At 43.6% G+C, this 22,818-nt stretch overlaps 1 protein-coding gene and 1 long non-coding RNA gene across 2 annotated transcripts in view; one reads left to right on the forward strand and one right to left on the reverse strand.

The window, feature by feature from the left end:
* Positions 1-12,194, forward strand: part of LOC309606585 — a 257,753-nt gene extending 245,559 nt beyond the window's left edge. The window contains exon 4 of the long non-coding RNA XR_014231965.1: positions 227-12,194. This is a non-coding gene — a long non-coding RNA (uncharacterized lncRNA). The remainder of the gene's footprint in view (positions 1-226) is intronic.
* PRR5L (proline rich 5 like) overlaps positions 1-22,818 on the reverse strand; it is a 129,902-nt gene that overhangs the window by 77,977 nt on the left and 29,107 nt on the right. The window lies entirely within an intron of this gene.

Raw genomic sequence — 22,818 nt, forward strand, 5'->3', positions numbered from 1 at the left:
ATGTAGTTACTCATGATAAATGCCAATCTAGATACAGAACTTGCATAAGCCCTCAATATATGTCCACAGCATTGCACCGTCCATAAAAACAGGACCATTTGAAAAATAAGCTCAGCATCTGATCTAACACTGGGCTATAAAATCAGTGACCTTTGGTATAGCAGGAGGACTTAACACACAAATGAAAACTCTTGCTCTCCTTCTGCCCTCTTTTTAACTTCCACAGTAAGAAAAACTGAGAACCTTGAAGTTTGTTTTCGGGAAGAATTTTGGATGATACAAAAAAAAAATTGTTTTTGTTCGTTTCATTCTTTGTTTGACAGCAATGGGCTGTTTCTGGTATGTTGGGGTTTTTTCTATCAATTTTATCTTTTAGTATTGGGAAGTGCCTCTCCATTCTAAAGGGATTGGTATTTAATTCAGTCTGAATGTGTTTTGAGAATAACTTGAATGAGCAAATCTTAAAAGTGAAAAGAACTTTAGCAATCCTACGTGAATTTTCCCCAGATAATCCAGATATCAATTATTCCTTCCCACAATTCCAAGTCAGTCAGTTGGTCGACAAATATTGAACCATCACTTATTGGTGTCAGGTACTGGGGATGCCACAGTGAGCAAAAAAGACAAAGTCCCTGCCATCAAGAGGCAGAAAACAAACAATAAACGTGGAAACGAACACATAAAGGTAATTTCACATAATTTCAGGTACTGATCTGTGCTATGATGAGGATAAAATGGGGTATTAGAGTGATTGGAGGGAAGAAGAGAAATGCTTTATCTTTGGTTATCATGGATGGTCTCTCAGAGAAGGTAGCTTTGGAGTTGAGATTTAAATGATGACAAGAGGCAGCCATAGGAACAGAAGAATGTTCCAAACAGAAGGAAAGGTCAGTGTAGAGGCCTTGAGTCAAGAAGAAGCCTATCAAGTTAGAGGGATAAAAAGAAGGGCAGTATGGTTGAAGCCTAGCAAACAGGTCCAAGAAATAGATCAGGGTCAGATCATATGGGACCTGGTAAGTCATGGTAAGAGTTGGGTCACAGTGGGAAGTTATTGGAGGGTTTTAGGTAGGAAGTAATGTGATCTGATTTCTGTATTAGAAAGATCCCTCTGGCTGATATGTGGTTCATAAACTAGGAAAAGGGCAAAAGTGAGGGCTGGCAGTCCCTTAAAGGAGGTGGCCACAGTAGACCAAAGGAGAGATGATGATGCTTGAATTAGTTTGAAGCAATAATGTTTGTAAAACATTATAGAATTATTAGAATTAAAGATGATGAGACTTTCTGATAGATTGGATGTGTGACGTAAAGACAACCATCATGGGTGGTACTTCCATTTCTTTGTTTGAACAATGGGGTGGATAGTGGTACCATTTACTGAGATGGCAAGGACAGGATGGAGAGTGAAGTTAGAAGGAGAATTAGTAGTTCTGCTTTAGCCATGTTATGTTTGAAATGCCTGAAGTGAGAGCCAAGCAGAGATGTTAAAGAGACATTGGAATATATGAGATGGCATTGAGGGCTGGAGAGAGAAATAGGAGACCTTTCAGTGTACATAGATGGTACAGAAAACCAAGGAACTAGGTATGATGCCTTGGACAGTACGAATGGAGAAGAGAAGCCGGGAAGAATAGAGGAGTCTAGTGAAAGAGGAGGAACCAGCAGAATAGAAAGAAATGAGTTGCTAATGAGACAGGGAAATCCAAGGGAGTGTGATATAGAAGCTTCGAGAAGATATTCCAAGAAGGAAGGATTGATCAAGTATGTCCAGTGCTGTCAAAAGGTCGAGTAAAATGAAAACAGAGAATAACATTTCTTTGGCAAAATGTAGGTCATTGGTGACCTTGATAAGGGTCCTTTCAGGGGAGCGGTATGGAAGGAAATTCCATCAGAGTGGGCTGAGAAGAGAAAGAGAATTGAAGAAATGGAGACAGGGAATACTAACAACTTTTTCAAAGAGTTTTGCTATGAAGGGGAGCAGAGAAATGGGGCTGTACCTGGAGGGTGAACGGTCAAAAGATAGTCTGCTGGTTTGATTGATGGTTTATTTTTAAATGGGTGATAGATAGCAAGGCATGTTTTAAAGGCTGACGAGAATTATCCAGTAGAGAGGGAAATTGATTTATATCCCTACACACATTTTGGTGGGAGGGGATAGGGAAATAAATGCTCTTGTTGAACACATTCTCCAAACGTGGCACCATTTAAACACATTTTAAATGCAATAAATTGACATGTTGAGACTATGACGAAAAGATGTTAGAGGAAACCATGTGGAAGTAAGATACTGACGTGCACAGGGAAGGTTCTCACATCAGAGCTTCTGCATTTCACAGCTGCAAAAAACATCAGTCACTTAGACCACAGTGCGAATGGTATCTTTTAGAAGTTGTGCAATATGGCAGACTTAACCTTAAGATTGTTTGGGCTAGATCCTCTACCAACCAACCATTGGTGCAGACCCAGGCCCAAATTGTCTTTGCAGATTTAAGAATCTGACTACATACATCAACCCACTCACCACTGGCACCTCCAAAGATGCTGTCATTGTATTGCCCGATGCACCTCTCAGAAGGTCTTTTGCATCCAGAGGCAATGGAATACATTCATGGTAAACCATATACCCCAGTTTTCATGTCACAGTGTAAAATCTGCACACACCCAATCCATCTCTGCACCTTCAGGCAGAACTGAATTGGAAAAATTCCAAATAATCAAAGTTGTTCCAAAAATATTTTTTTATTTTCCTCCATCATTGTAGCAGGCATTTGAGAATGCCTGCCCAGACCATACGCCCTTCTCTAAGAACCATCACACTCAGATTCTGCAGGATCGGGCAGCAGATCATCCTGTGAGTTGTGACAGGTGACTGGTCCTGGGAGTAGGCAGATGAGCAGTGCCTATGAGACTGCCCTCTAAAAATTCAAACTAAGGTGCCCAGATACCATATACGTCAGCTTCATACCTCGCACAGCAGGAGCTGGCTCCATTGGCCCCTGGCTTCCTGGAAATGCTCACACCGCTCTATGCCTTCAACATGAGAAGCCAGGGCTCAAGATCACCATTAATCCTCCAGACTGTCATCACCACATTTGGTCTTTCCATTCCCATTTCTGACCTGTCTCCCAGCCCTTCCCCATTCCCCAAAAGCTTCTGTTGTGTGCTCTGGAACCCGCAGTCCATCATCAGCAAAATCCCCTTTATGTTCAACTTCTCTGAACATTTCATTAGCCTTTATGCCATAACCTTGTAGTTCTCAAGCATTTTGGTCTCAGGGCACTCAAAAGAGTATTCAGGACCCCCCAGAAAACTTTTGTTTGTGTGTGTTATATCTATCAATACTTACTGGATTTGAAACACAACATTTAAATTAACTTATTAATTTAAAATAACTATAGTAAAACCATCACGTATTTTATGAAAAATAACTTTACATATATGTATCTTTTTAAGTCACAGGAAGAATGACATTGTTTTACATTTCTGCAGATCTCTTTAACTTCCAGCTTAATGGAAGACAGCTGGATTCTTCTATCCACTTCTGCATTCAATCTGTTGTGTTATCACACATCACGTAGCCTCTGGAAAATTCCACTGTAGACTTGTGAGAGAATGAGAGCAAAAAGGCAAATAATATCTTAGTGTTACTATGAAAATAGTTTTTGACTTATGGATCTCTGACAGGGTCCTGGGGACTCCCTGGGGTTCCTGAACTACACTTTGAGAACCACTGTTGTAAATGAACACTGGTTCTCCCCTGAGGGCCTTCCGTCCTCCAAAGTCCTCTCAAATGGCGGTGTTTTTTCTCCCGCACTCCTTGTATCACTGAATTTTGAGGGAGAGTAGTTGTTTTCCTTGTTCCTTATGCCACTTCCAGACCATAGTCCCTCCCTGAAAATCCCATCAAACCATCAGATTATTCTACCCACTTTCCCTCCTTGCTGTGGTCATTGCAGTCTCTTGGGTTATCCTTCTCTTTCCTTGAAGCTTTAACTCCCAGTTCAAGGTCACTCTCTTAGGTATTGCTCTTGGTGCTTTCAATGTCCATTCAATGTCCGTTGAAGAATTATCTTGGTGATTTCAATATCCATAGATAGAATCCTTCCAATATCCTCAACGCTCAGTTCCTTGACTCCTGCTCCAATGATCTTGTCCTTCACTCTACCGCAGCCACTCACTCCCTTGGTCAGCCTTGACCTTGTCATTTCCTATTGCCTGCCACTCTCTCCCACTCTCTAACTTTCCACTTCTCTCCCTCTAGTTCCCTGACTCCCATAATTCTTCAACTCCCTGGGATATACTACCTTTTCATGGCTCTCAACCCCTCAGGTCCTCACTTCCCTCCTCATTCAGATTAGATTCCATTATTATATTAACTTCTTCACATACACCCTAGACTCCCTTGCCCCTTTCTCATTGCATGGCTTTGCTAAGCCAAGGTTGTTCAATCCAATTCTCCTCTACTCAGTGCCTACATCAGTATAAACATAGCTGGAGAAATACAGGCAACCGTGTGTTCACACCCACCACCCTCCTGGGCCCCTACTGCCACTCTGCACCAAATGTCTCTAGTCTTTTCACGCTTCTACTGTCTCCCACATTCCAAAGTTTTCTTCCTCATCCTCACTCTCATCTGAGAACCTTCATTCCTTCTTTGCATGATAATATAAGAACATCTAATAGCAATTTCAATAATGCTTTGGACTGAATGATTGTGTCCCCTCAAATTCATATGTTGAACCTCTAGTTTCCAATGTGATGGTATTTGGAGGTGGGGCCTTTGGGAGTTAATTAAGGTTAAATGAGGTCATGACGTTGGGGCCCTCATGAAATAACGAATACCTTTATAAAGAGAGAAAGAGACACAAAAGCGATATCTCTTTCTGTTTCTCTGTATTTCTCTGTCTCTCTCTCTCTCTCAAAAAAGAAAATCCATGTGAACATACAGTAAGAAAGCAATATCTGCAAGCTCTGAAGAGAGCCCTCACCAAGAATCAAACCTGCTGGTACCTTGATCTTGAACTTCCCAGTCTCTACAACTGTGACAAGATGGATGTCTGTTGTTTAAGCCCCCCAGTCTATGGTATTTATTACAGCAGCCTGAGCTGACTGACACACATACCACCACTTCTGTACCTATGCACCTGCTAGACTCTGTAGCCATATTCCGCCTCCCTCCTATTGCTGGAGATGGACTGCCAGTGCCGAATCTGAGGCTAAACCCTCCATTGTGCAACTGATCCCATCCCCCCACATCTCCTAGCGGGGTGTTACTCTGCTCCCACCCTTCCAGTTTATGTAGAACAAGACAGCTTGAAAGATTTTTCCATATTCATTGTCCCTAATATTTATTCTCTTTTTCTTTCTTTGACCCTCTCCAATCAGTCTTTCATCTTCTCCATTCTGCTGAAACTACTTGTCAACATCATCCATGATCTCCATGTCACATAGGAACTCAAATACTTGTTGAAGGAATGAATGAATGAATTCTCAGAGAGTGAGGATCTCCCAACAGAAAAGTCACACATGTGTGTGCGTGTGCACAAACACACACACACACATGCACAGATAGAGGGGGAGGGGCAGAGAGAGGGAGAAGGACAGAGAGAGAGAGAACTCTTCCTGGCCCCAGCTCCCACAAAGCCTGGCATGGCCTTATGTCTTCGAGAGGCCTCTTTTATTTAAGAGTGGGGTACGGGTAAGGCTGTCCTTTGCGACACAGGTATCTTGACCAGAACAGTCATCTCTTCTAGTATTGATATAACCCAAATCTTACCATCAAGAAATGCTTCCTTGTGGGGAAGAAGCCTAAACTTTGATTTAGACCTAGTAGCATTATTTCAGGGCAGTTCCTTAATCCATGAGCGTCTCAGCTGCAGACACAATCTGGTTTTCAGGGATTTTTATAAAGTCTAAATGAAGTTTATGAGCGTTATGTGAAATATTTGGCATAGTGCTCGGCACACTGCAGTACAGTTTTTTAGTAGCAATAGAAAAGTAACGAGGGATCATATTCAAAACAGGAGATCTTGTGTGTTTATTGTCTATAACGTTTGTTTCCCTAGATAAATAATCCCAATTCCTTTATGATAAAGCCTAGTATTGAGCTTGATTCCCAGTTTGATTCACATATGTTTCAGCCTCTCTTTATTCTCTAATGTTTATTGTATTACTGCAATACAAATGTACTCTTGTATTAAAAAATACTGTTGAGTATAAAGGAGACTTCGACAAGTGGTCCAAGAATATGGAAATAAAATGGTAATCCTAAAACGTGATATTCACATGCTCCTCACTTCAAAAATAGATAAAATAAAAATAAGGAGCAGAATCGCATAAATATAACATAAGGACATAAGATAGTAGTCTTCATTGGTTATATACAAAGACAAATGGAATAAGTAGGAGTGTGTTTATGCTTATTCATTCCTGTTGGGGTAGGGGAAGGGAAAGGAAGAGGGGAGGATAAGAAAGGGAAGAGTGTGGAAGAGGAGAAAGAAAAAGACAGGGGGAGAGAGATGGTTTTGGCCAGTGAAAGCGTTCTGGCCAGGAGAGTTCATCTAGGCTGTAGTCAAGAGGTCTGATGAAAAAAATCCCTCAAGGCAATCTATCCCCCTTTCCTCAGAGTCCATGCCCATATCTCAAGTCTCTAACCACAAATTCAGTGTCCTGGGTACCACGATGCAGCCACAAGGTGTATCCCATGCAAAGTAAGCTTCTGGGGATTGACTCATGCTAACTAAATTCTCCAGAGCCTGATGTATAAACTAACATACTAATTAATATGTAACCAGTAATTTTGGTTTCTAGGACTCTGCCTAGAATCACATTGATAAATTTTCTCTTTTTCCTGCATTAGTAGGAAATTTATTCACTTTCCATTTTAATCTAAATCTTCCTCTGCACGATGGAATTCCCATTATACCCTAAATATTGCATCCTATGCCTCCCTCTTCCCTCCTCCCTCTCTTCTTCTTCCCTTCCTTCCTTCCTTCCTTCCTTCCCCCCCCCCACACTCACACACACAAATGTGGAATCTACAATAACAACAGTTACAACTGACATTAATATTAATTGCAGACATACGATGTACTGGCACTGTGTCAGGTGCTTTGCAAGCAGTATCTCACACCTCAGACAAACACTATGACATGGGTGCTACTATTACCCCCATTTTACAGATGAAGAATTGAGGCTAAAATGAACGCTTTAGTCCTTTCCCAAGGTCACCCAGCTTGTCAGAAGTAGAAATAACCACAAATTACAAGGTTTTCTTTCCCACTGTAAGTTCTTCCCTACCCTGAGTCATCTCGACCTCCCAATTTAGGGAGAGGAAGTTACAGAGCTGTTTGGGGAAGATAAATATTCTCATCCAAACCACCAACTGTAGGGAGGTTTTCTGCTGGACGTGGGAAAGGAGGAGAACTCTGCAGTAGGAGAAAGTGGGCAGAGCCAGGATGCCCTGTCCCTTTGGACAACTGTCCCTAGCAGCTGGGTCAAGGTGAGCCAAGCCAGCACATGGACGGCCGTGGCTCAGAGAGAACTCTCTGTTCATTCTCTGGCATTAAGTGGGGCAGTTCTGATCTGATATCACTCAACGTCTGTTCCACTTCTCCTAAGTATGGTATTCATGTTACCAGAGTTTGGGTGTTTCAGCCTGGCTTTCATCAATGAAGTCTAACTTAGGGCATTTCTCAAGCTCTCCTCTGAGGAAGAGTAAACCACAAGCTGTTGCTAGTGTTACTGGAAAAAGGTTCTTCACTCAAATAATTTTTGGAAATATCATGCACACAATATCATAACATGCATCTGTATGTTAAGAACTTGGGGGCGGTCTGCAGGAAAGAAACATTCAGTTATGTAATTTCTTTTCATGGACTACTATTAACAGTTTAGGGATATAGTTTTCCACAGAACACCATTGGGAAAATGCTGTCCTAGACAGGAGAATTGCACGTCAGTCAAATTTGCTTTGAAGAGGTCCCAGGACTAAATAAGATCAACGGGAGTTCTTAACAGAATCTACTCAGCCGACTTTGCTTTCAGTTTTTTAATTTCTTGAATGACTAATCTACGGATACTATCCAAATTTACAGGGAAAATGTCTCCCTCCTTCACTTTCCACGGCAGAAACCAAATGAGTAACCTTCACAATCATTCCCTCTGACCTGCCTATGCATCTCATCCGGGCTGGAGAAAAGAATAAGAACCAGCCACCTCCTTCATGAGAAAGGCTGTTGAGACCCGATGGAGATGTGATCAAGGGCATTTGATCGTAAATTAGCGCAAGCAGCCATATTTACTGAGAGCACACCAGGTACCAGGCCCAGGCTAGGCCCCCAGCAGACAGTGGGTGACCTGTTTAATTGTACAGCCTGCCTGTGATGCCTCACGGGCCTGTCCATTTGGGGAATACCCAGAACCTAGCACTGTGCCTCCACTGAGTAGACACTCAATAAATATTTATTAAAGGAAGGAAGGGTGGGAGGAAGGAAACAAATTGAGGTTTGGAGATGCTAACTTGCCCAACATCACACCTCTAGCAAGCAGGAGAGCCAGGATTTAAATGCCAAATAGCTGAGCTCTCCCACATCTCACCAACTGTCAAGCTTTTTGTTAACTAGCGCACAACCAGCATTGAGGAGCTGGTGTGAGGCTCTGGCCATGTGTGCTCTGTACATTAGCTTTGGCATTACTGTAGCTTATGCAATCAAAATTGCACTTTTTTTTGGAGTGCCTGGTAATAACAGCTAAAATTTATTGAGCACTTACTATGTACCACTTACTACACTGAGAACATGGCACAGCTCATTCCCCATGACATCCTAAGAAGAAAGTACAATTATAAACCCATTTTACAGATGCGGAAACTGAGGAGCAGAGAGATTTAGATGACAATCTCTAACTAAGTGGTGGAGTCAGGATTTGAACTGAGGCAGTTTGACCCTCAAATCCCTGCTTTTAGCCTCTTTGCTTCATCTAGTCCCTCAGTCCAATGATAGACATCCCAAGAGAAGGAAAAGACAGAGGCAAGTACCACCCACAGCTGGATAATTAAATATATTTATTTGATTAATTTAACCCTGAAAAATGTTTACATAGTTCTAAGCACATCACCAGTATCAACTCATTTAATTCTTATAATACCGCAAAACAGTATGAGGCTGGTACTATTATTATTTCCATTTCATAGATGAAAAAACTGAGGCACAGAGAGTTTAGTAACTTGCCCAAAGTCACACAGCAAGTGGCAGAGCTGGGAGTCAAACCCAGGCAGTCTGGATCCCTAGTCCTTAGGCTTAACCGCTACGGGGTGCTGCCCAATGGGAACAGGCAGGCATCTCATTAAAAAGTGAAATACCCTCCCAAGACCAGTGGCTAAAACGATCTCGAAGAGGAACTCAGAGCCATCTGCAGTCCTGGAAGTTAAACGGGGGCCAGGGAGCTTTAGATTTCCTGGCTGAAAATGTTCCCGCTCATCCTACTAGAAATTAATAGCCGATTGTTTTTTGCATTCCTGCAGGAGGGGTGGGCCATTCTCCCTGGGCCCCCTCTGTTTCTGGAAGAGTAAGCGCTCAGCCAGCGTCAGCCAGGTAAAGACTGGTAGGTGAAGGGACCAAATCTCCTTGTCGAGAGAACCCGGCAGAGATGGGTCTGCTCCTGCTTATTCTGCTGGTCTAGGAGCTGGGCCCCTTCCTCCTCTCTTTGCAGGAAACCTGCCTTGGGTCAGTTCACAGCCCTTCTGCGCCTCTGACAGAGGGAGCTGGGGCAAGGAAAGGATGAAAGAAAAGATGTGAGTCAGGTTATTTGTTAGGAGAAGGGGCAAAAGGTCTTCAAAGGAAGCATGAGAAGCTGCAAACACAGCATCTAAGAAATGACGTTGAACTATTAACAGTGAATCCTGCCTAGCACAGTAACTCTGCCCTCAGCTGTGCTGGACAGGCGTGAGCTCCGAGACGGGGTGGGAGTGATGTCTGTCCGGGCACAGGGCAGGGGCTCAATGAATATGTGCTGAATAACTTGTGACATGAATATAAGTGAACAGCCCCTTACAACTTTGGGTTTTACTTTTCTCTGGTCCATGAATGTTTGCCTCCTTTTTCTGTTTACCAGTATGACTGAAGAGATGCTATATATAGGCTGGACCCCAGCCTCATTCCCAGCCACTCTTTCTTTTCGCCCACCCCACCCTATGCCAAGTCACGCTAAGCTGCTTGCATTCTTGGAAAGGCAATGGGTGGACTTGTGCATTCAAATGATGATTCCATTCAGGTCAAGGGTTCAGGTGATGGAGACAAGCCAGATTTCAGCGCTTATCCAGCAACATACCACTGTGAACGTGGGCACATTACTTAACCTCTCTGGGCCTGGAGCACCCTGTTCTCCTGCTCCCCCTATAAATACCCACTTCCCCCTCCAGGGGCCAGGGCAGGATTGTCCTTCCCCTCCCCGCAGGGCGGCCTGCCCAGCACTTTGCACACCCTCCCCTCCGCGTTGACCTCAGCGTGCTGCAGGGGTCAGCTCACCTGCCTGGCTTGAGGCTGCTTTCTGAAGCCTTTGATGCTAAAACTCTCAATTCTAATGACATTTATTATTTGGTCTAATTATAAATCCTGGTGCTGCTGTAAGAACAAATAGGGCCACCTGAAGTTCCGTCTGGGCAAGCCGTTGATATAATCAATCAGTGCCTTGATCACATTGCCATGCTGTTTTTATTTGGTCTAATTATAAAATATGTTTTAAAATATACAAGTTTATATAAAACAAAACTCATCTTTAATCCTACCATTACCACCCGGTAAACTCCTATACAAAAATTTATAGAACCCAGTTGGGGCCATTTAGTATATTCATTTATTCTTTCTTTCATTTATTCTCTCAACAAATGTTGCTGGCACCTCTTCTGCCAAGACCCAACAATAAGCAAGAGAGACAAAGGCCCTGCCCTCATGGAGCTGACATCTTATTGGGGAAAAGAGGCAAACATACACATTTTCACTCTTCACAACCATCCAATGCGTGAGAATGAGAGTGGAAAAGGCAAATAAAGTAAGATGATTATCCTCCTCATAGTCATCATTATTAGGATCATTAAAATAGTTTTGAACTCATGCACTCCAAGAAGAGGTCTCAAGCAACTAAGACCAGCTACATAATTTGCAGTGCAAACTGAAAATGGCTGGGGGTGTGTGTGTCTCTTGTTCAAAAGTTACTTAGAATTTCAAGACAGCCACAGCACAGCATTAAACAGAGCACCAGCCCTTCTGATCAGGGGGCCCTGAATGACTGCACAGGTCCTGAGGGCTACTTCTAAGGTTGCTGGACCACACTTTGAGAACTGCTACTGCAGAATATGACCTGCATCTTGCATCAAGTGGCTGACTTAGGGCCACAAGTATACACCAAAACACTATAGAGGTAGCAGTCTGCGTGTGTGTGTGTGTGTGTGTGTGTGTGTGTGTGTGTGTGTTGTTTGAGCTTCTGGATCACCAGGCATAAGTGTTCTTGATCACTTGTGCAGGTTCTCCCCTTGGGTGCCTTCCACATAATCTGCCCTGTTCAGTCTATTACACACACACACACACACACACACACACACACACACCTCTAGCTGAAAGTTTGCACCCCTTGTGTTTCAAATGGCTGCACACCCGATATTCAGATATTCATCATGGTTTCCTGTTTTGTGTTTTTATTGTGGTCGCAGGCTTTGATCAGCCGAACTGATGTCTATGGTCCCCATTTTCCTGTTTGGTGCCTAACACATAGTAGGCGCTCTATGCTTTTGCTGAGTTGAATTTTATAATTCCAGTGGCCAGGGGGAAATTCTACTTACTAAATGCTGTTAACAACTGACGGTTGGCAACACAAATGCAGCAACTGGTCCTCCTTCCCGAGAACCAGGCTCTTCGGGAGATCAGCAACCCCATGACCAATGGGTGGACTTGTGCATTCAAATGATGATACATCATTTTCCTGAAACAAGTGACCAATATTACCTGATGTTCCTGAGGCTCAGGTATGTATATAGCTAATAAAGGGCCTAAGTTTTTATAGTATTTAGAAGGATGCCCTTAGATTCCTGGTAACAAATTAGTCTATTTTTTTTTAAATTATTTATTTATTTATTTATTTTGGCTGTGTTGGTACTTCGTTTCTATGCGAGGGCTTTCTCTAGTTGTGGCAAGCGGGGGCCACTCTTCATCACCGTGCGCGGGCCTCTCACTATCGCGGCCTCTCTTGTTGCGGAGCACAGGCTCCAGACTCGCAGGCTCAGTAGTTGTGGCCCACGGGCCCAGTTGCTCTGCGGCATGTGGGATCTTCCCAGACCAGGGCTCGAACCCGTGTCCCCTGCATTGGCAGGCAGACTCTCAACCACTGCGCCACGAGGGAAGCCCCAAATTAGTCTATTTTAATGAACATTATACACGTTTATAAATAAAATACAGAGCCATTTACAATTCTGGTCAAATCACCTGTCTCTCCAGCACAGAGGGAAGGGACTGTGACCTCTCTCTCACTCTAAGACAAAAATCACACAACAGAGGTATTAATCCTTCACCTAAAATAGACCTTCTTCTACTCATATGAGAAGTTAGTACTGCTGCAAGTGCAAAGGACCCAGGACCTTGAGTTCAAATCTGCCACTTTACAGGATGGGGAAATTGAGGCTCAGAGATATGAAGTGACTTTTTTGTCCAAGATCACAGAGCTGTTTAATAGCAGCTCTGGGACACACACCCACCTCTCCAAACAGTTAGATAATGGACCATCCACACCAGAATAATGTGGGCTTTCAGGACAGGGTGGGTCCAGATTACTGAAAATTTAACCACTGCTTCATCTGGGATCATTAACAAGTAAAGCCTGAAATATCTTTTCCAAATCCAGCTGGACGTCAAACCCTCCACTAGTGCCCTGACTACCATCCCTTTCCCAATGTTCGTTTGAAACATCTTTCCTCCATTTTCAGCATCTTTATCCTCTTCCCTTCCACTGGCCCCTTTTCCTTCCCTCCAATGTGTATTTATTGCCTTGGGGAGAAGAAAAAACAAGACTTCATAAGGCTAGCTGCTCCTCGTAGTTATAATTCTATTTCTTTCTCGGTTGTTACTGCCAAACTCCTGCAAGTGATATATACGTCGAGGCCTCCCTTTTCTCACCTCCCTTGACTCCCGTAAGCCCTTGCAGTCTGGCTGCCATCCCAGCGCTTAACAGAAACCAAGGGTCAATGATGTGCTTGTCCTAAATCAAATGTCTTTGACTTGGTCGTAATTCTCCTTGACGTCAATGACCATGCTTCCCTAATAGTGAAAGTCGTCGTGATAATACAGAAGCTTTTATACTTAAAAATAGGTCAGGTCTTAAAAAGCCATTTGTAAGTTCAGTATTTAAAAGGGCTTTGGAGCCAGACTGCCTCGTTCACCTCTTGCTTGCACAATTGACTAGCGGGATGCCTTGTGCCGCAGCTTCCATAGTGATAAACTGGGAACATAACACTACCTAGCTCACAGAATTTGGGTGAAAGTCCATGGAATATGTTTAGAACACTGTCTGGCACATATTACATGCTCAATAAATGTGAGTTGCTATTGTCGGTATAATATTTGTAAATCTAAGATGACCGAGAGGAGTTTACGTTTGCAATGTCCATTCACATACCCACCAAATGGAAGCATTGGTTGATGCTGTGACATTTCTGTTTCTCCTTGCTGCTGTCATACATCTCTCTCGGGTATATTTCCTTAAAACAGACCAATTTGGAAATCTATAGAGGCAATTGACACTCCTTCCCCAGATGGTCTCCATAAGTATCTTAGAGATCTATGGATCCATACCCCCATCACCCAAGGTTCATTTTAATGAGGAACAGATTCATATGAACTTTAAATTTATGGAACACCCAGGCTTGCAACAAAAATCTCCAAGTGGGCTTCCCTGGTGGCTCAGTGGTTAAGAATCCGCCTGCCAATGCAGGGGACACGGGTTCGAGCCCTGGTCCGGGAAGATCCCACATGCCGCGGAGCAACTAAGCTTGTGTGCCACAACTACTGAGCCTGCGCTCTAGAGCCCGCGCTCTAGAGCCCGCGAGCCACAACTACTGAAGCCCGTGCGCCTAAAGCCCGTGCTCCACAACAGGAGAAGCCACCGAGGGACTTCCCTGGTGGCACAGTGGATAAGACTCTGTGCTCCCATCGCAGGGGGCCCGGGTTCGATCCCTGGTCAGGGAACTAGATCCCATATGCATGCCACAACTAAGAGTTCGCATGCCACAACTAAGGAGCCCGCCTGCTGCAACCAAGACCCAGAGCAACCAAATAAATAAATAAATAAAATTTTAAAAAAAAGAGAAGCCACCGAGATGAGAAGCCCACGCACCACAACCAAGAGTAGACCCCGCTCTCCACAGCTAGAGAAAGCCCGCGTGCAGCAACAAAGACCCAACGCAGTCAAACATAAATAAAATAAATAAATTTATTAAAAAAAAAAAATCCAAAAATCTCCAAGCAGCGCTTTCCACTTTCCACAAGCTAAGCCCTTGCATTTTCCAATGCCTAGCCGGCTCCTAAATATGCATGAGGCTTCTGGGGTTGATGCTCTGCTCCAGCCTCCTAATTGAGATGTTTTTCTATTTTGCTCTTCATTTTTCCTTGCTTCAGGCTGATAACTGTAGAGTACATGAGCTCAACATTTTCCACATACTATATGACCCCCTCTTTATTCTATGTGTTGATGATTTAATGATGATGACAAGGATGGAAGATATTTCTTGAGTGCTTACTATGTGCGCAGCTCGGTTCTCAGCACTTTAAATGCATCATTGTCCCCCCATCCCCACTTCACTTCAAATGCACATGTAGAATTCTTGTTCTCACTTTCAATTTTTAAAAATGGCTTCTACTTTCATTTCCATTATGAGTGAATCTCGAAGTAACATGTTTAACACTCCCTGCTTTTGTGCATATGGGAAATAAAAGATTTAGTAATATTCATAAGACACCTCAAAACCAAGGACACACACAACCAACAAGCCATAAATAAGGGACAATCAAAAGGCTGAAGCTAAAGTAACTGCCCCGTTGACTCCCTCCTCTCTTTGGTGGCAGTGGATATACTTTTGTCCAGAGCACGACTTTGTTCCTAAGTATAAAATAAGCTGAAAGATGACTAGAGAAGCTTCTGTAGGACTGTTGAGTGTTTACCAAGTCCCAGGCTCTGTGCTAAGAGCTTTACACGCATTATCTTCTTGAATCTTCAAAACAATCATGAGCTGAGTATCGTTAGTGTCTCCATTCTACAGATAAGGACACTGAGGTTAAGAAGATAATCTGCCCAAGTCATATTGGGCCAAGATTCAGACACAGGTGCATCTGCCTTCAAAGCCCATGCTCTCAGCAGCTCAATTCCTAGGCTGACTTCTGCAGCAGTATGTTCTCCAAGTTCTCCCAGAGAGAAAAAAGACAACTGACTGCCAATGTCTTTTCTGCCTTCTCTCCCTTCTCCCATTCCCCGTGGGACTCTTCAATCCTGGAGGAGATCATTTCACGTTATCACCAATCTTGACTATAAACATTTTAAAGTCATCTCATTCACTCCTATCTCTCTAAAGACTTCCATAACTCCTGGCACATAGTACATAACCAATATATATTTGTTGAATAATTGAACAAATCCCCTTTCTAAAGATTATTTGAAAAATGGTAATCATTTTATTCTTGAGGAATGATCTAAGAGCTTCAACCTTTAAGATTTTATGGGTTTTGGCCCATGCGATGTTGGAGCTCATTGTAAGCACATTGATGCAAAGCATTGGTTCTCAACCCTGGGTGATTTTATACCCTCATCTCCACCATGCCGGGGACATTTAGCGGTGTCAGAAACATTTTTAATTCTCACGACTGGTGGTGGGGGGAAGGGAAGAGGACGCCAATGGCATCTAGTGGTAAGGATGCCTTTAAACATCCTACAATACACAGGAGAGTCGCCCATGATAAAGAACACAATCTGGCCCAAAATGTCAATAGTGCTGAGGTTGAGAAACCTGATATAAGGGTTTGTTCTTCCTAAAGCTGGTGTCCTGGTGGCTGGGATGGGGCAGGGATGTATAAACCCTCTGTTTATCTGAGTGCCAAGTACCATAATCCAGGGTCAGTATTGCCCTCTTATTTGAATGGAAGGAACGGGGAAAAATTGGGGATCCAGCTTGAGGATCCAGAGATGTAACTCCTGGTCCTAAAACCTGGAACTAACATGATTTAGTGCCATAGACAAGGGGCTGGGCTCAACTTTTCCTCTGTAAAAGGGGTGTGGATGGGGGTGACCCCTTTTAGCTCTAAAATCCTCAGGTTTTAACACATTTTGAAAGTTGAACTTTTCTTTCTTTTTTAACGTATCCTTCTGACTTCACATCCAATCCCAGGTCAAGTTTTATGTTTACTTTTAAGACACGCCTGCAATTTTCTCCTTTCACTTCTCTGTACCTCCTCTTCCCCACCACACACACCCACTTCCTCTACCCAGACCGTCATTGTCACCACCTGGATTACAGGATGAAATTCCTAATCGACCTCCTTCCCTCCAGGCTAAATCCTCAAGAGATTCAGGAGCTTGACCTGGAGGCCCCATATCCCCTAATCTGTGACGTAAGGCATGTTTTCTCCCCTCTTCATTTTCTCTCCACCTTCCCTGGAGAACAGCTGATGCTTCAGAATCCTTCTTCATGGAAGTTTCCCCCAAGTCAGCAGAATTGCCTCTTCTTTGCTCACACTCTAGTAACCCTTTCTGTCTAAAAGCAGGGCATAAATTTCCCTGGAGAAAGGTGCCTTCCTGGTACCAAGAAGAAAAGAACATTCTTATTACCTGAGATGGGGAGTTGAGGCAAAATGAGCCTGCACAAATAAACATTATTAAAATAACCCTTATCATCCCATATATTTCCTGGTCACTTTCCCATAATTTACCACCCCTAGAGGCCCAAACCCCTTTCCTTTGTCTAGTCACTTCTCCACAATTTATCCCCCTTTGTTAAAATGGTATCTAACCCCCAAGTCTAACTGCTTCTTGAGATTTCCACGTCTTTTCTGTGAAGCCCCCCATGCCACATAAAAATATTAATATCAAATAAAATTTGTATGCTTTTCTCCTGTTACTCTGTCATTTGTCAGCTTAATTCACAGTCCTGAGTCTCAGAACCTAAGAGAGTAGAGGAAAAGTTTTTCTTCCCCTACAAAGGCAAAATTATCAGAAAACTACTGACCACAGCTATTTCTACACAATGAGCACATTGTGGGGCACTGTCCATTGTTCCAGTGGTGGGGGAGTGGGGAGGATCTTCTGTTTAGAAAATCATGGTGATGAGCCTTTAGCTATAAAAAGTTATCTGGGGCTTCCCTGCTGGCGCAGTGGTTAAGAATCTGCCTGCCAATGCACGGGACACGGGTTTGAGCCCTGATCCGGGAAGATCCCACATGCCGCGGAGCAACTAAGCCCGTGCGCCACAGCTACTGAGCCTGCGCTCTAGGGACCGCGAGACGCAAGTACTGAAGCCCGCGCGCCTAGAGCCCGTGTGCCTAGAGCCTGTGCTCCACAACAAGAGAAGCCACCGCCATGAGAAGCCCACGCACTGCAACGAAGAGTAGCCCCCACTTGCCGCAACTAGAGAAAGCCCGTGCACAGCAACAAAGACTCAAAGCAGCCAAAAATAAATAAATTAATTAATTTTTAAAAAACCTATCTGGCTCTGACTGGAATGAGGAAGCAGAAATAAAGGAAGCTAAAAGTGTACTCCAGAATAAGGTAACAAGAATTCTGTTTTTCCCTTGAAGCCTGAGCCATAGGGATATTGGAGGGGCTCAGGAATCATATAACTGAAGAAAATGAAAGCAGTTGCTCTTCAGGGTGAAGGTGGGTACAGACCCCAGCAACAGAGAAACTGACCAGGTCAAAGACAGAGATGACCTAGATGCTATGTTAAAGAACATTGCTATGTTATTTAATAACTGGTTATCTAGTGGTTACTATGTGCTAGGCAAGGTTCTAAGCACCTTACAAGTATTAAGTCATTTAATCCTTATGGCAATTCCACTTGTATTATTTATTATCACTATTTTATAGACGAGGATGCTGAGGCACAGAGAAGTTAAGTGACTTACTTCACATCACACAACTGGTAGGAGGCACAGCTGGGATTTGAACCTGGGCAATCTGACTTGAAGATCTGTGCTTTTAATGACTTTACTATATTGCAGGTGGGTGTGCTTGCTCTGTGATGTAATTCTATTAGCTCAGAAAAATATGGGAAGTAAAATTGAGAGAGAATGAAATCTATTCTCTTTAGCTTGGGGGCTAAGTGGTACAGAGAGCTGAAAGCAGCCCCCAGCATCAGTGAGGATGGGCAAGAGGTAATATAGGAAAAGCAGATGGCAGGAGGTCAAGGCCAGAGATGGTGCTGGGCTCTCTCCTTTGCTGAATCCTCTGTGGGGATGGGTAGGTCTCACAGTATTTTTTCTGGTTATTGGAGGAAAGAGTGAGATCAGTTCCATCTGGACCACCCCAAGATGCCTTAGGTAGAGTAGGGTTCAAAAAATGATGAGTTTAAAAAAAGTGATAAGCTAAACTTGCTTGTCCTTGCCGTCCAGGAGAAAATGTAGGTAGCTGCACACCACTCCACCCCAATCCCCACCATGACCCGCATTCCCTCCTCATTCCTCCCCCCTCCAGGGGGAAGAGTGGAGAGTTCCCTGGAGGATGTGGAGGTTTGGGGGCGGGATGGGGGAGGCGCTAATTATTCTCACCCACTATAAAGTGTGAGCATCACGGGATTCCGGAGAGAGAACAGAAGGCCCCTTGCCTTCCTTCCCCTGAACAATCGACCAGAAGGAAATTGGGACACTCAGCCCCTGGATTTCCCTGCAGGAAACCCAGGCCCTGTGAGGGCCTCCTGCTTCCCGTCCCTCTCTGCCCTGGTTCAGCTCCAGGTGAGCGCTCTGCCTGTTTGGTAAACAGACAGAAAGGATAGAGTGCAATTCATACAGTTTGTTGCTGTTGTTAATTTTAACTTAGTTGCTTTTAGAAATAACAATTTTTTAAATCTCGAATTCATCAGAGAGGGGTACAGTAAGTCCGCTACATACGAATGAGTTCTATTCCGATAGCACGTTCATAAGTCCAATTTGTTCGTAAGTCCAGCCAAGTTAGCCTAGGTACACAACTAACACAATCGGCTATATAGTACTATACTGTAATAGGTTTATAATACACAAATAATACATAAAAAACAAACACAAAAAAATAAAGAAAACATTTTTAATGTTACAGTACAGTATCTTGTAAAGCACAGTAGTCCAATACAACAGCTGGCATACAGGGGCTGGCATCGAGTGAACAGGCAAGAAGAGTTACTGACTGGAGGAGGGAGAGGAGGTGGGAGATGGTAGAGCTGAAGGATCGTCAGCAATAGGAGACGGAGGGCAAGCTGCAATTTCACTCATGCCTGACGTTGATGGCACGGGTTCTGGTTCCTTGCTGGAACCAGATGCACATTTGCATCTTTGAAAGTTCGCAACTTGAAGGTTTCTATGTAGGGGACTTACTGTGCTAAATATTACTTCATATTTACCCTGAACCTAGTGTGTGCTGATACTCGGCACTAAGAAAATAGGAGAGTCGGCCTCTTAATATACTTGAGTGGTACTTAATTACTAGAGCTACTTAATGACTTTCCTGAACCCCATTTTTCCTCAGTAGGGTGGGAACATTGATACCTACCTTACAGAGATGTTGTAATATTAAATGTAAATTCTGTGTGAAGGCATCTAGCACCATATCTGACACACAGCAATCTCCTTGAATTTAGCATCTATGAGTAGTTTTTAATTCATCTCTTATTAATAGTTATCCACTTGAAAATACATAAGACAAAGTCCCAACTCTCCAAGATCTCACTTTTGGTTGCGACACATCCATATGAAATGATTCATTCATGATACAAGGTACTAGAGTAGGTGTAGCACTACCAATCCACACGGGCAAGGTGGACAGAATGCCCGAAAGTCCTGAGAAGGGAGATATCTGTGTGGTCACAAGAAGCAGGACTTGAGTTGGTTGAAGGAGGAGCAGGATTTGGTCCCAAGAAAGGTGAGCGGGGAGCTCCCAGCGTTGGGTACCATGTCACCTTCCGTTTGTATCCTTCCTCCTACTCTCCCAGCGCCCATGCCCAGGGTCTTTCATACCTCATCTGCCTGATTAAATAGGGACAGCGGGTGCCAGGAAGTCTGTTGTATAGGTGAGAAACTGAGCCCCAGAGAAAGAAATGCAGCCAAGCCAATACCAGCCTCATTTTGTCAAAGATCAGGAGGCGAAAAGTTAACAAAAGGTTAACACAACTTCAGGAGTCAACCGAAAGAACCGAAAGAGTCGTCTGGCCGTTGTTGTGTAACGACCGCAATGATAAATGTCACGACAACAAACTATTAACATCTACTAAGCACTTATTCATTGTACCGGGCGTCATGGAAAGTGCTAAATGTGTGTTGGCTTATTTCGTTCTCATAATGTCTATGAAATCGGTGGTGGTATTATATTATTATTATTATTACGTTCTCTCCTTTACAGAGGAGAAATTAAGGCTTAGAGAGGTTCAGAAACTTGCCTCAAGGTTGCTGGGCTCTTAACTGGCAGGGCCAACTGCAAGCCCAGGTCTGTCCACCCCAAAGCTCAGGCCCTGAGCTCAGGCCCATAGAAACTGCCCCCAGAGTCCTGCCGAGACCAGCTTGTTCTGGGCTATTTTAGAAAGGGGCCGTGTAAGGATCACCTGGTGTCTTTTCCCAGCCAATAGTCCCGGTGGCTGAACTGTCCTCTGCTTGACAAGAGACAATGGGGCACAGACTCTGGGGCTTGGGTGAGTGGATCCTCTCTCCTCTCCACTGTGTCAGAGCAGCTGTCTCACCCTCCACGCTATCCTCTCTGCTTCAGGCTCAGCAGGCTCTGCTCCGTTCGAAGGAACTCCCTGGTCCTCTGCCTTCCCAGCCTCCGTCCTCAGCGGTCATCTAGTTTGCCCGTGTCTGCCTTACACTCCAGCACCCCAAGCTCGAAAGAGAGCCCTGGATGTGGCTTGACTGATACAAAGAACAGTGAGAGTGACCCCCTATTTACCATCAAATCATGCTTGTGTAAGCAGCTTTTGGCAGGAAAGAGCTCTCTGCAGGAGGCACCCTTTTGTCTTGTCACTAACTTCAAACCAGGCGCCCCCATGCTCTACTCATCTCCAGCTCTAGCATACCTTTCCAATCTTTTGATCACACAATGAGTAATTAAGAGATGACCAGATCTCTTCCTCAGCTTCCCCTTCAGTAATCTCGTGAACAAACTCTGTGAACAAGATAGCACCAAAAGAAAAATCACAAGAAGTCAACACAAACCTGCACACAGTGAGGGATGGTGATGACTCTGACCCCCTTTTTCAATGATTAACTGAGATTACTTCCCTTTTTCCCTTTAAAAACTTTCTGAGCAGAATCTTCAGAGCAGAATGGCTGAGCAGAATCTTCAGAGATGGTTTTTGGGGGACACTGAGTCCACCATCTCCCCCAGATTGCCGACATTCTGATTAAAAGCAACTTTCTACCAACATTTGTCTCTCTCTCGAGTATTGATTTTTGAGTGGTGAGCAGCCAGACTTGATTCGGTAACACTTTCATTATCAGTCTCAAACTGGGTTGGGTTTTTTTTTTTTTTTAGCAATTACCGATTTCTCTGGAGCTTGTGGCTAACTAAAACCTCCTTAAGTCACAATTTTCCCATTCTACGGGCAGAAACACTCAGCTGTACAGCTGAGGATTCCCAATCCTTAATTACGTCATTTGGGGAATTACAAAATCTATACATGTGTTATATCTCAAATCACACAAAACAGAAATGAATAAAGAAAAATGAATAATCTCCCTGCTCCCCATTCCGCCTTTTTTCTCCCCAAGGTAACCAATATTAACAGCTTGGACCCTGTCTTTACGAAATATAGACACAATGTTCAAGGGTTCTTTTCAAAAAGATCACACTCTATGCCAAGTGTCAGAAAACTATGGTCTGCAGACTAATCTGACCCACTGCCTGCTTTTGTAAATAATGTTTTATTAGAACACAGCCAAGCCTATTTGTTTACATATTGTGTATAGCTGCTTTTACGCTACAATGGCAGGAGCCTAAAATATTTGCTATTTGGCCCATTTCAGAAAACATTTGCCCATTTCTGCCCTATGCACTACACTCCAACCTGTATTTTCACTTAAAGAAATTATCATGGCCGCCTCTTAGGTCATTGCATATGGATCTAACATTCTTTTTTAAAGCTATTTAATGTTTCATAATATGGATGAATTATAATTTATTCTATCATTTCACTATTTGTGATATTATGATATAATAAGAAATATATATTTCATCTTTCTCCCTGGTTCCTGGCACAGGGTTCCTAAAACCCTAGTAATTTCCTGCATAATAGGGGCGACAGGAGTGTCTTTTGTTATTTATAATAAGCCCCTGTCAACCAAACCTGAGCTAATGCTAATAAGGTGACCCTTGGTGAGCCCCTAGGTCATTTCAGGATGGTGACCGGTTGCCAGAGGAACCAACCACGTGATTAAAGGGCTGGAACTTTCTACCATGCCCCTACCTCCAGGGACGGCGGGGGAGGGGCTGGGGATTGAGTTAATTACCAATGACCAGTGATTTAATGAATCATGCCTATGTAACGGAACCTTGTAAAACACGACATGGAGGGGTTTGGAGAGCATCTGGTTGGTAAGTACATCCACGTGCTGGGAG

This window comes from Balaenoptera borealis, assembly GCF_965194805.1.
Source record: "Balaenoptera borealis genome assembly, chromosome: 11".
NCBI lineage: Eukaryota > Metazoa > Chordata > Mammalia > Artiodactyla > Balaenopteridae > Balaenoptera > Balaenoptera borealis.